The sequence below is a fragment of the Cebidichthys violaceus genome, unplaced genomic scaffold, assembly GCF_023349555.1.
Source record: "Cebidichthys violaceus isolate CVI_PGR_0920_01 unplaced genomic scaffold, fCebVio1.0.p SCAF_15, whole genome shotgun sequence".
Classification (NCBI taxonomy): Eukaryota; Metazoa; Chordata; class Actinopteri; order Perciformes; family Stichaeidae; genus Cebidichthys; species Cebidichthys violaceus.
In genome coordinates, this window is record NW_027176318.1 from 4,834,464 (window position 1) to 4,847,635 (window position 13,172).

Sequence of the window (13,172 nt, forward strand, 5' to 3'; positions counted from 1 at the left end):
GGTTTTGTTTCTGTCCGACAGAGCGATTGGCTTTGTCTGAGCGGTTGAGTTCATCCACCTTTCTGTTTACCGCTTCATCTCTGGGTGAACGCCTTTTCACATCGCCTTGATTTTTATTCGGCTGTATTGTGTTTGCCTGACACATTTCAAACCCCACACGGGTCGGGTGTTGATATTAACCCGTCCTTCTCTCTTTGTCTTGCCTCCCGGTGCCTTGCTGCTGCTGCTGCCGCCTGCCATGTGTGTGTGTGTGTGTGTGTGCGTGTGTGTGTGTGTGTGTGTGCGCATCTCTGATCCACCAGGTGAGTCATTTCATGCTCGTTAATCTCAGAAGCCTCTCTCATCAGTACATTCAAACCATGAGCCAGTCGCTCATGAACACAGAGAGGGCAGGCAATACACCACACACACACACACACACACACACACACACACACACACACACACACACACACACACACACAATACTTCCCCCTTTTTGCTTCTCCATCTTCTCCATCCTTCCTCTCTGGCCCTCGCCGTGGAGATGCCATTTCGATCCCTTGCTCCCGGTGGGGTGTCTGTTTTATTATTATGGGATGTTTGTTCATCCCACACCACAATGAAGGGCCCTGCGTTTGCTTGTGTGTGTGGTGCTGATGAATGGGCTGTCAGTGCTGGATCCAGATGGAAGCAGGTCTTGTCTAATAGGATTCCATGAAGACTGGGATCCCAGTGGGGGGGCCGCATCGGCTGAGCGAGGTTGGCTCAGTGGAGAGGGGGGGGGGGGGGGGACTTTGTTAGCTGTGTTTGCTCAGATGAGAGGCGGGAGACTTAGACCGCACAGGTGCACACACATACATACACTACATATAATTCATACATTTATGTATGATATTCATATATAGCCTATGCTTAATTGCATTAATGCATGAATCGGTTGTGTTGGGCAAATACACAGGCACGTATTTGCATACAGAGTTTCCCTATACATGCTGTATGTACATGTGCTAAGCACACACACACACACACACACACACACACTGTGCTAAAGAGGTACTGCACAGTTAAACGTGTTTTTCGAGCTGTAAACTCGATAGGACTGTACTTTGATGAAACACATCCACGGTGGTGTAAATGGGTGTCATTTCTCACCAAGGTTATTCAAATCAGTGTGAAATGGCTCAAAACGCCCTCTACTGTTTTAAATCAGCCCTGAACCTCACAAGGTCAATGCTGAGATGGAGTGGACTGTTTCAGGCTAATCTACATCATGAAATCTATATTAAAACAAGATGTTAATGCCCTCTAATCAGTCACTGAGCAACTCCTGCCCCACACACACACACACACACACACACACACACACACACACACACACACCCTTCCTGATAAAAAACACAGATAAAAGTGGAAAGCAATATTACTCTTTGCAGTAAAACGAATACACATTATTTGGGGAAACGATAAAGGACAAAAATGCTTGTTTTTACTCACTGTTAGGCGCAGTGGATTTTGCAGAAAATCTAAACATGTATGAAAATGAAAAGTGTTTGAAAGTGCACAATGTGCTCGGAGGATTCCGCCACGTTTCTGTATTCTCGGATCAATCAAAAAGCTCAGTAATTGTGTGCTTTAACGGCCTGATCTCTCAGCTTGTTGAAACAAACCATACTCATGAAGAAATACAACCCACTCAGCGCGCACACACACACACACACACACACACACACACACACACACACACACACACACACACACACACACACACACACACACACACACACACAATTTCATTCCTTCAACCAATCTGCAGTCTTTCTCTGTAGTCTCTGCACCTTATTCACTGAAACACTCATTTCTACCGGTCACTTTATCTGGCATTAAATCATTAAATCTTAAAGAGAGATCAGGAAATCTGCCGAGAGGGTTAGATCGTTCACACTTTCCACATGCAAGTCAAGTCTGTCTGACGCTGAACACTGACAATAACTGGGTGTTATTTTCCTGCGTGATGATTTGTACATAGGCGACAAATGAAATGCTTTGCTTGCAGGTATTTTTTATATAGCACTGATATACGACATTTCTGTAATTAACGCTGAGCAGAGAATAAAACAGCCCCCTATCAATAGCAGTGTGCTGATAGACAGGACTGGGTCTATTGATGCACAATACTGTATGCAGTCTTGTCCTGCTTGGGGCATGGGGTCTCCAGGAACCTGCCTGATTGATGGAGGACATGAGGGACAGGAGTCAGACAATCTATAAATAGCTTCTTATTTGACAGTGACTGTTGGAGCAGGTCTGATTTCAAGCTGAAACAGGATCAAATACAACCGGAGTAACACACAGTAACTGTTTTTTTTCCCTTATATCTGATACTACTTGATACACATTCGATGTTTTAGGTTCAATAGATTCATTCTTTTCCACAGCAGAAATTCAATTTGTCATAGTAGGAAAAGCACAGGTTTTTACTAATAACATTAACGACGGCTCTGTCACATGTCCATAATCAGGCGCACGCACAGTACCAGCACTGTGAAACCGAAACAAATCATATTAATTCATGGTATTATTTACACACGTTTTTCCACTGTGACATATCAAAATGCCTCGTCTGAAAAAGGCCTATTGTGACGTTGAAATGAATAGTTCTTGATCTCCGTACTAAAGCAGATTCAAATAATAGGATTGAATCCTCTACATGCCATCTGACATTTCCAGCTTCTTTTACTTTGTTTTAGAGGATTCCAGTGCGACATGTTGCTTCACAGCACAAGACGCAGTATTCAAGCCAATCTTCTCGGTGATAGTCTCAAATGTTGCTAGTAATTACACCAGCACCTATGCAGATAATAATGAGCCATTGATGCTAAACTGCTGTATGTCAGGCCTTTAAGTGAAATGTCTGAGGAAACAAACCAGACAAGCAGCAGGTTTTAACGTTGTACTTTCTTTTTTTTTTTTTTCGCTGTAGAAAGCATTCATTGGGGATTTGTCATCTAAAATCAGTTTAACAGAACAGGCTGTTTTCCAACATCAGTGTGGATGCTAAGTGGACCTCACACAACAAGCTGTTGGAGATTCTGCTGTTGGCCAGCAGTCAATGGCAACATTAGCGGCCGTGTAGCATTTTGACGCAGCTTGAGGAGCTCAGAGGCTTCAAAATCCAGTCGTATCAGACGCATGTCGTCATGATCCAAATCAAAACATAAGAAGTGATTATTGGCTCAGATCAACTGAAATTCATCATATCACCCAAAAGCCTTGTCATTAACTTACAGCAACTGATTCATTTTACAGTGAATCAACACTAATGATAGCATATTCCACATGTACTGTATGTAACAATGTTATGAGAGATTTAATCACCATTGTATTTCTACCTGTAATTTGCTGTGATATGACAAAATACATAGAAACAATATACAAAAACATTATCCTTTAGTAAAAAAGTTAGTGAATTTAATGTTCCTTATTTCAAGACAATAAAAACATTTAGTAGATTAAAAGCAAAAAAAGACTAAAGCATTCTAAAGATTTTTACGAGACTAGCTCACTTTAGATTTAACTATCTCACTAGCAAGCAAGTAAAACATCTTGTTTAACAACCTCAAGCTCCTCTCATAAAATGATATGAAACAGTCTCCCTGGTGTGATTTAATGATATGCAGGACAGAATGAGAGGTATGATAATACAAGTGAAAAGAAAGAAGAACACACTGTAATGTATTCAAAGTATTTCGGTGTCATTGGCACCTCAAGTACCTGCTGGCAGGGGTGAAAGCTTTGGCACTTTTCTATTTAAATTAGAGCATCGCCTCGGAGACGACAGTAAAAGGGAAAGTAGAAAGAGCTTCGCTTCGCTTAATGCAACTTAATAAAAGCATCTTTGTCTTTGTTTCGCCTAGATCTATCTCGCAACCTCTGTTTTCAGTGTTCGGCTTTCTGCTGCTTATTCCCTCTTACTCTTTGTTAACATGAGCGCTGGACTCTCGGGTGTAATGAACCAAACTAAATGTGAACGCTAAACTCTTGCAAAGTATTGTTATGGCTTTCTGTGACTCCTTTTGCTGGAGAGGAGACCTTCTCTCGGCCGGTGAGAGCTACAGGAACAACACATCTTATTCATTTTTTTGGTTCCCTCCCTCCCATTTGGATTGACCACTTTGGGGTTGCACCGCTTTGGGTTCACTTTGCTGTTTTCCCAGCACATGCACACGCACATGCACACGCACACTGTCTCTTTCTCCACCCCTCGTCCTCCACCTCATTTTCCTCTAATTGATGGATGCCTTCTCTCACCCCTCATCCAGCCTCTGGCAGCTTTTAAGACACTTTTAATGGGAGCTCAGAGGACGACCAGCGCCGTCTTTCTTTCCCTCTTCTCCTTCAATCTAGCAGCCTTCAATGGGTCTCTTGAAGACCATTGTATTTGTGTGTGTGTGTGTGTGTGAGAGATGGAGAGAAAGCAGGAGAAAGAGAGAGAGAGAGAGAGTAGACCAGCTGTGAAGTGCGCTAATAGGCTCGCCCAGCCCGATGTCGCCGTCTCGCACGGCCAATGCTTCCATCTCCACCCCGCCGCCCTCGTGCCCGATGGGAACTCAAGCAGCCTCCTCGAAGAGAAATAACACTTTGGCATTGTTAGCTGAAGAAAGAGAGAAACACCAGGAGGCGGAGACAAAGAGAGAGCAGTGGAGATGAAGAAAGACTCCCTGTACACCTGGTATTAAAACTGTTGCATAGCTTCTGTCTAGATATGAGTTGTAGATTCCTCCTGTTGTACACATGGCTTCCTCTTAATGTGTGCATCCTTTAGCCTCCCTTAGTGCCCATATGCTGTTATTCCTATCACTTATATCTGACTAGTATGTTGCTATAGCTGTCTATACATTTCCTTCTTGGTTCAACATGTGAACGTTTATTTTCATGTCGGTAGCTGTGGGTTATATGATCCGCTCCTCAGTGTCTGTTTGGGTTATCTTTTTCATTTTACCCGTGGCGAAAAAACGACATTGTTACGCGTTTGATCACTTGTGTAGCATGCCACAAAAGGAAACAAGGTCAAAGCACAAAGGGAGGGTAAAAGACAGGATAGAGGCCTTGTTTTCCTCCATAAAACACAGTTTTTCAAAAAACTCCCTTTGCTGCACCTTTTGTCCGTCGCCACCGTTTAATTGCGTAAAGTGTGTGTTGCTTTGTTTGGAGAGCCCCCGACCCTTCAGTGAGCTGATCAAAACAGGCAGAACCAATAGAGATGAAGGGGTGCAGGTGGGAAGCAAAGACAAGGGGGGGGGGTTATCAAACATTTTGTCCTCTGCCTCTGTCCTTCTCTCTGTCTCTCACACACACACACACACACACACACACACACACACACACACACACACACACACACACACACACAGTCACGCTGTCTCTGAATCTCCCTCGTGCTGGCCTGACTGAGCACGACTCAGTGAGCACGAGTTACATCTCTCATTTTAATCGGGCTCATTTCATTAACTTTCTTGGCCCGACTGCTGATCAAAAACAATATTGCCGAAGCAGCAATTCATTAAAAACAAACAAACAATTTATGTATTCACACATCATACGTTATCGAGATGAAATGATATGAGCTTGTAAGCTGTATAACTATCAATAATTGCATTCTCGTAACCCTTAATTATTTGGTTTGGAAACAGGTACTGACAACCACACTGCCCCCCCCCCCCCCATATTTATCTTTATCACCATTTCTCTCCAGGCTGTCTTCTCCTCCTCCTCCCATGACAGCCCCCCCCCCCCCCCCCCCCCCCCCCCCCCCCCCCCACCCCCCCCCCCCCCCCCCCCCCCCCCCCCCCCACACACACACACACACACACACACACACACACACACACACACACACACTCAATATTGCAGCATTAATGCTGCCACTTCATGTGCAAATATTTGAGTCTGCCCTCAAAGCCCTAATCACATCGATCAATCCTGGAGATATTACCATTTAACTGGAGAACCTCGGACAAGCGCATTGATTTTGACTTTTTTCTAGACATATCCCTTCCCCGCGGATATATCAAATCAAAGCTTTTTTAATACTGGGTAAATATTCCCTTCATCCACTCTCAGGGTGACGAGGGAGGCTGGTCTCATAAAGCTGTTGAAGGCCGATCACTATCACACAACAATAACTGGCAACGCGTGGATTCCTAGCTGCTTTTGTTGCCTTGTTTTTGCTCTTATCGCACATAAATGCGGTTAGTTAAAATGCAAGGAATTCAGTTCCCCTTCTAATGGCGCCTGAAAGTGCACCAAAATAACGAGCCCGAAAATGTTTGAGGGTGGGAAACGAGAAAATGTCTGTAGCCTGCATATCACCAGGCTAATTAGGCAGAGCCAGGCATTCTGAATGCATAGCTAATGAGCACCTTCTCCATCTCTGCCGGGATCACCCGGCACGTCTAATGGTCACATAAATTCTCATTTATAGGTCATAATCTGTCATTTATGTACACGGGTTCCCCCCCAATTAGAGGCTTGGGCCCTTCAGACCGATGCCTCTCTGGGGGATTCACAGCTCCGGTGCCCTGGCACTCACAGAGCCCCATTAGTGACAAACCCTGACCTGGCGTCCAAGTCGACCCTGGAGTGCTGTGGATAACCTGGCTCATAAATGACGCTGGAACAGGGGAACGGTTCCAGGTGCTTGTTGTGAGTGTCCCGTGTGTCTGTTTCTGTGTCTGTCGGCTGAAAGGGCAAGGGACTGGCAGGAAACCAGCAACGAACCCGAGACAGCAGGAGCTGGGTTCGGCTATGCTCCTTGCGATGCCATTTTGCTGGACAATAACAATTCTATTATCAAAGGCCAAATGTTTATATGGAGCATTTCATATGTCTTTAGCTAGAAGAAAGAATGTGAATTTTCAATGAATGGGGACATTTAACTCTGTCCCGATGGAATCCTCAAAATGGCAAGCAGACATATTCCCAGGACCCCAGCAATGATGTGCGAGTTTATCCCCACATGCAGGGGATCCACGCATTCAGTTGTTGGGGAGGTTAAGGTCAGCTCTGGGAAAAGAAACAGAGCTGCTGAGTTTGAATTAATGTCCTCTCCAAGCACTGATAGGGAGAGTTCTGAAGGTCTAAATCGTAAGGATCCGGATCTCTGCAATTTATTTCATTTCCTTGCATGCGCATTTGTATTTTGCTGTGTATTTTTGTCTGCATGCACCCTACCCTGGAAGTGATGCATAAAACACAAAAGACGTTTTATCTTCTGAAAAGTCTTCCCCAGATTATCGCTCTGCACTCTTACATAAAGCGAGTAAACTTGGCTTGTAATGAACATTCATTTATTGAAGACGGAGCATTGTTTCCTAATCTGCCTACATGTAATGATAGTTGGACAAAAAAAAACAATAAAGCCCGCCCGTTGCATTTGTCAATATTGTCTCCTAATATCATTGCACTGCATATGGACTTATTCAATTGTAGTAGATTTGTTTTCGTAGCATCACTCTCAAAAGAAATGTAGACGAAAAAAGGACCAGCAGCTACAGTGAGTCCCGGTGTCAGACACGGCGAAAGTCAAGTTAGCTTTAATGGAAAAAGAAGGCCAAGCTAACGAGTGAACGTTGAACTGCCCACACTGTGATGACCCCGGGACAACCCTGGCTAGTTAGCCCCTGTTGACCCATTCCACATACAGTACTCGCCCTGACTGCTGCTTTTCCAGGAAGTCGATTTGGATGCTTTCAGCCTCAGCTTCCTCTGGAGACCCGTCTATTCGCCACAGTACGCCATCACAGTCACATTTTCTCTATTTCTCACTCTCTTTCCCCCTCCTACTCTCCTCCCTCTTCATCCTGTCTTTCTATGTTTCTTAGATCTCAGAGAGACCTCAACGTGCTGTTTTATTGAAAAGGAAGGCAGGAGGGCATCCCGCTCCTGTCATTCCTGTCAAATGGTCAGTGCACACGGTTTACTCTGGAATGGAAGCACGTCTGATAGCACAACAGAAAATAGAAGAAAAAAAAAGGGATTGGAAAAGTAGGCCAGGCGGCCGGTTCATAACCCAGGCTTGTTATTCAGTTAGACAGCAGACTGTGTGCTGCAATCACAGATTTACAGTAAAAGAGCAATATTGTCAGCGCGTTGCCGGGGTTTCTTGAACCATCACTTTGCAGGAAAGGATGCTAAGAGAGCACAATAGCACAATCCAAGATCTGTCCGTGGGCCAGCCAGCTGTGTTGCAACCCAAAGCCCTCGCAGTGGAGCCAGAAAGCCAGTACAGGTCAGAGGCAGTGTGTGGGCGTTTAGTAATTTACTTCTGGTAAAGCGCTCTCCTGAGGGGTTTCTCTTGGGTTTTGTTACCAGACAAGGAGAAGAGGAGACGTTTGTGTTGTGGTTCACCTCTAAATCTGTGGGAAAAACTCAAAGAGCACATCATTTGATGCCTCTCTAGGAGTCAAGCCAAACAAACTGTAGTCTCTTATTCTAAAGAGACTTCTGGGGACCAAAGCATCTGTCAATCTTTATGGGATGTAAAGGCCAGAATAGTCAGTGGAGTGGGTAAACAACATAGGAATAAACGTGGCGTCGGGAATGCGAGAAGTTACAGTCAAGGTCGTGCGGCCCTGTGCCATTAACTGACACATCCAACCTGGTAGCGGTTGCGTTGCTCTTTAACGGTGTGTTTATTCACTGCCCTGAAAAAGTCATCGAGGCTTTGATGTGGCCCTGACTCTGCTATTATCATCTTGTTGACATTCATTCCTCAGATGATACTGGAGTCTCCACTGGTTAGCGGTTAGCTCTGAATAATGCATAGTAAGTAATGGACTGACCAAATGTATCAGTGTGCAGTCAGTTAGGCCATGCATAAAGCAATCAATTATTCGATCAATAGCCCTCATTAGTCCATCATATAGTTAAGCTGTATGTATGGGCCTCTGGCTGGAATGAATAATTTACAGCCCACAAAGGGAAGTGGGAAGGCTGGCCCAGTTCAGGGCTGTCACATGTCTGATGTTACCTTCTAGTGGGAAGAAATAACAATACAGACATGTATCATTAAATACAGGTCCATGCCCTGTACATGGAGCTATTATTTACTCTTGAAATGTTATTGTCATCACTGACATCTGTTGCATGTCTCTCTGTGCTGGAAGCAAGCTCCCGGTAACGGAGGTGGGCTGTGAAGGGATTTTGCCGTAGTGGCAACTTTCGCATTCATCATGTGATGCACACTGAACCAAAAATTCTTATTTTGTATTACAAAAGCATTGGAAAAGGAGGGCTCTAAAACAGGGACTACTTTCTGAACCTCTGTATTATCAGGTGTGAAGGCGTTCAGGCCAGTAACATTTAGCAAAGTCTAGAAGAACGCTCTGTTTAATGTGTTTTGCGTGATGTTTATCGTTTATCGACTCTAAAATTCTGTGGCGGGTAACAAACAAGTCATTTTTAGTCGGCAGGACATTCATTCTAACCACTAGATAGCACTTCTGCTTGAAACTCTAGTGTGATCCATCTGATCCAACTCGGGTGTTTGTGTGGAAAATTGCAACAAAAAAGGTGGGAATGCTCTTTGCTTTGAAATGGAATGCTTTTGAGGTAAAAAGCCTTTTGCCGCACATGTGAAAATGCACCTTGTCTTCAAAGCCCTCCACGAAGAGTCGTGCTGCGCGGCCTACTGTAATATTTCCAGGAGACACTTTCAGATCTTGGTCGGCGGTCGTGATTCAGACCAGCGGCGGCTTGTCTGTTTTCGTGCTAATGAGTACCGTGACGTGCGCCGAACACAACCTCGCTGAAGGGGGCAATGCTGGGAACCTGAGCCAAGCCAAAACCGCTGGCGCCAGAACCACGTAGCGATAATCTGGATTGGGCGGAGCCATTGGAGATCAGAGTACAGTGCCGCCTTCGCCGGCTTTCCCATGGGACTCTTAAAGTGAAGGAAAAAACGATCCCAAAACAGCATGTAGGACCCTCATACCACCAGCCTTTATTCATTTCAGCGTAACTTTGTCCTCCTCATTCCCAACACCAACGTTTTTACCAAGTTTGAGTCCAGCGAAGGAATTAATCTGTATTTGCCTTACCCTCGATTTGCACTCACAATTATCAGCAACCACTGTCTACCATTCCAATCATTAGGCGAACCAACAGTAGTCTCAATTCCCAGCCCGGTGTCTTAAATCCCCTTCCTGCCATAAGTGGCCATGTTTCCTTCCTCTAATTGCATCCAGCCGTTTGGAATCAGACCTGAATGGTTGTTTAGGTGTTAATTGGTTTGAAGGACTGCTAACAGGAGACAAACAGGAGAAAGGTGAATTAGGACGGTGCATGTGGCCTATAAATAGCACAGTGTGGCCTGTGTGCTGTCATGCCTTGTTTAGAGGTGTTCTGGCTTATGTTTGTCCATTAGGCGGCCCTGGAGGAAAGACATACGCATGCACACACTTATCCTGTGTCACACAGACGCACAGGCTTTTCTGTTTTGCCTGATGCGACGGTCTTCTTTTAACTCCTATATAAAAGTCACTGCTCTTAGTCCCTACTCTAAATCGTTCCTTCTTTACATGAACAATGCATTTCAACTGTAGCCTGAACTAAGCCCTATAAGCCCTCTTTTTACATTGAAAGCTTGTACAGTTTTACAGTTAGCTGCTTATCAGCTTTTCCAAGGACATTTGCACTCCTCACCCACACACAGCTCTCACTCTAAGTGAAGGAAAACTTCTTCATGGTGCCATCGGCTCTTCACTCACCCATGGTTTTCATAGTCACCCTCTTCCCTAGGCGCACAATTAATTCATAAAGCCTTCTATAAAACATGAGTGAGGGGCGGAAACATGGCCACACAGCTCATGGAAGAATACATTTGGCCACCTCTGCTTGAATGGAATGTCTCTTACTGTGAAAGAAAGGTCTCCGGTGCTTCTGTTTGCGTACCGCATGGACCCTTTAGATACAGGGCCAAGGAAGTAATGCAGTTTGAATAGGCTGCTTTAGATGACTGTGAGCTGACTGTGACATTATGGCGATGTTGTAGGATGTCTGAGAGAAAGCAGTCTTATGGAAAAACATCTTGGCAGTGATCGCCGTTCGATCTTCCAAATAGCACATTATCCTATATACTCTTGAGTTTTGGACCTGTGCACGGTCTGCAGCTGGAGCTGAAATAAAACCGCCGCTGACAAAGACCTCAGTGTCAAAACATAACTGAAACCAAAAGATCAACCCATTTCAGTGCCTCTTCACTGACTTCTCCAACATGTCTCGGTCTAAGTAAATGTTATTTGAAGTGCTCTTGTGAAGGAGCTCCGTGTTGGAACAACCAGCACGGAATACTGAGCTGAAGCAAAACACTGGCTTTGTCGGTGTCTGGCTAACAGCTTTCCTTTAATGTCGTCGAAGAGATTTCTTCCCCAGAACTCATGTTCTCCGTAGCTTCAGCAGAGTATGGACAGGTTTTACATTTGTCAGGAATCTCTTTCCTATCAAGTGTCACTGGGTGACAGAGGCACGTCTTCTGAAGGGAGAGATTATGCTCCTGGGAGGCTTTTTTGTTGCACCTCAAGACACTGCTGCCTCACCCGCCAAGGCCTTTTTTTTTTTTTTTTTCTCTACGCAGATCAGCTATCCACCTGCTAAAAGAGCTGACATTTTGGCTCCTGATGCATGACCCACTTTCCAAAAATGCCTTTGAGAACGGCTGAGGGGATTTGCAGCTGTGTGCAGCGGAGGGGAAGCTGGATCTCCAGCTGGTGTTGGCATGGTGGTGGTACGGAGCAGGCTAGTGTTGCTCCGGCCAGAAACAGTGTTGCCTCCGTCTTGTGGAAGGGTGGAGCGTGAATCTCTCTCTGCTCTTTCTGTGTGTCTTTTGTTTCATTCCCTTCCTTAAGTTACTTTCACACCTGCCTGAAGTGCTCAATTCCCACAAGGGGTGTCCAGAAGTAGATCATATTCTGGCTTTCTGTCAAGCTAAAGTATTTTTTTAATATATATATATATATATATATATATACATATATATATATATATATATATATATGAGGGAATCTTGTACCTTTATTAGATAGCTGGCAGTAGAGGAATGACAGCGGAGAAAGAGAGAGAAGGGGAATGACCCGTGACCAGACAGGAACCGGAGAAGCTGAGGTTTGTGGTCGGCGCCTTGTATTTAACCTCTGTTGCAGAGATTGTGCTCTAAGCCAGCATTAACCAGCCCTTACGATGGAGAGGTGCTATGTCAGCTTAGACTTTCCACTGACTGATATGCAATGATAGCTTTAACCCTAAACACAAGCGACAGCACCAAACAACTCTTATCTTCACCCCTTCGTACTTCAGACCCCTTCCCAAACCCTAACCCCCTAATCTCCGAACCCTATCACAGAATGCCCTCACTTAAAAGTTTGGAAGTGTAAATTGCAATGACACCGACATACAAACTCTCACTCACACACACTATAATCACTTCTTCACACTTATTACTCGGTGTCAGCCCCTGGCCGCCTTAGCCATGCCGGTTTAACCGCACTGCAAATGAACTGTAAGGCTTCAGCGGAGAAGCCCATTTATAGCTCCGTATTCAGATGATGAACTTTGCCAGGACTGGGAGCTATAAATAAAAAAGAAAAAGGTCAACCCCCTTGAGATTGGCCAATTGATATACATGATTTGTGCAAAGACATTTTGGGACGATAAGTGAACGATGATGTGCAGGGGGGGGGGGGGGCTGTGGCGAAGGTTGACTTCTGAATAAGAAAAAGAAAGTGTGAAGACGCAGAGACGGCGGCAGAGATAAACGTCAGGCGGAGACAACGAAGCAGACGCTGAAAGAAGGCGAACACTGGAAACGAAAAGTGAACGGAGAGGTAGAGAGGAAGAGACCGGACAGACACCATGCGACCATGCGTGTGGAGCCTCTCCTCTCCTCTCCTCTCCTCTCCAGCCCTGACTGCGGCTGACAGCTCGATCCAACAGCTGATTTACATTCATGCCACCTTGCGCGATACGGCACAGAGCTCTCTGCCATCTTGTGAAGTGCAGGTCTTTATTTTACTTCTCCATCTAGCTCTCTTTATCTCCCTCTTCATCTCTCGGCTGAAAATCTCTTTGGTGTTTTGTACATCCCTCTGAGCTCTGGGCGAGCGTGAGCACTTGGATGTGTTCTTTTTTTTTTTTTT

General features: G+C 45.0%; 1 protein-coding gene across 1 annotated transcript in view; it reads left to right on the forward strand.

Annotated features, from left to right (window-relative positions):
* The window catches only part of pard3aa (par-3 family cell polarity regulator alpha, a), a 312,866-nt gene that overhangs the window by 70,107 nt on the left and 229,587 nt on the right, over window positions 1-13,172 (forward strand).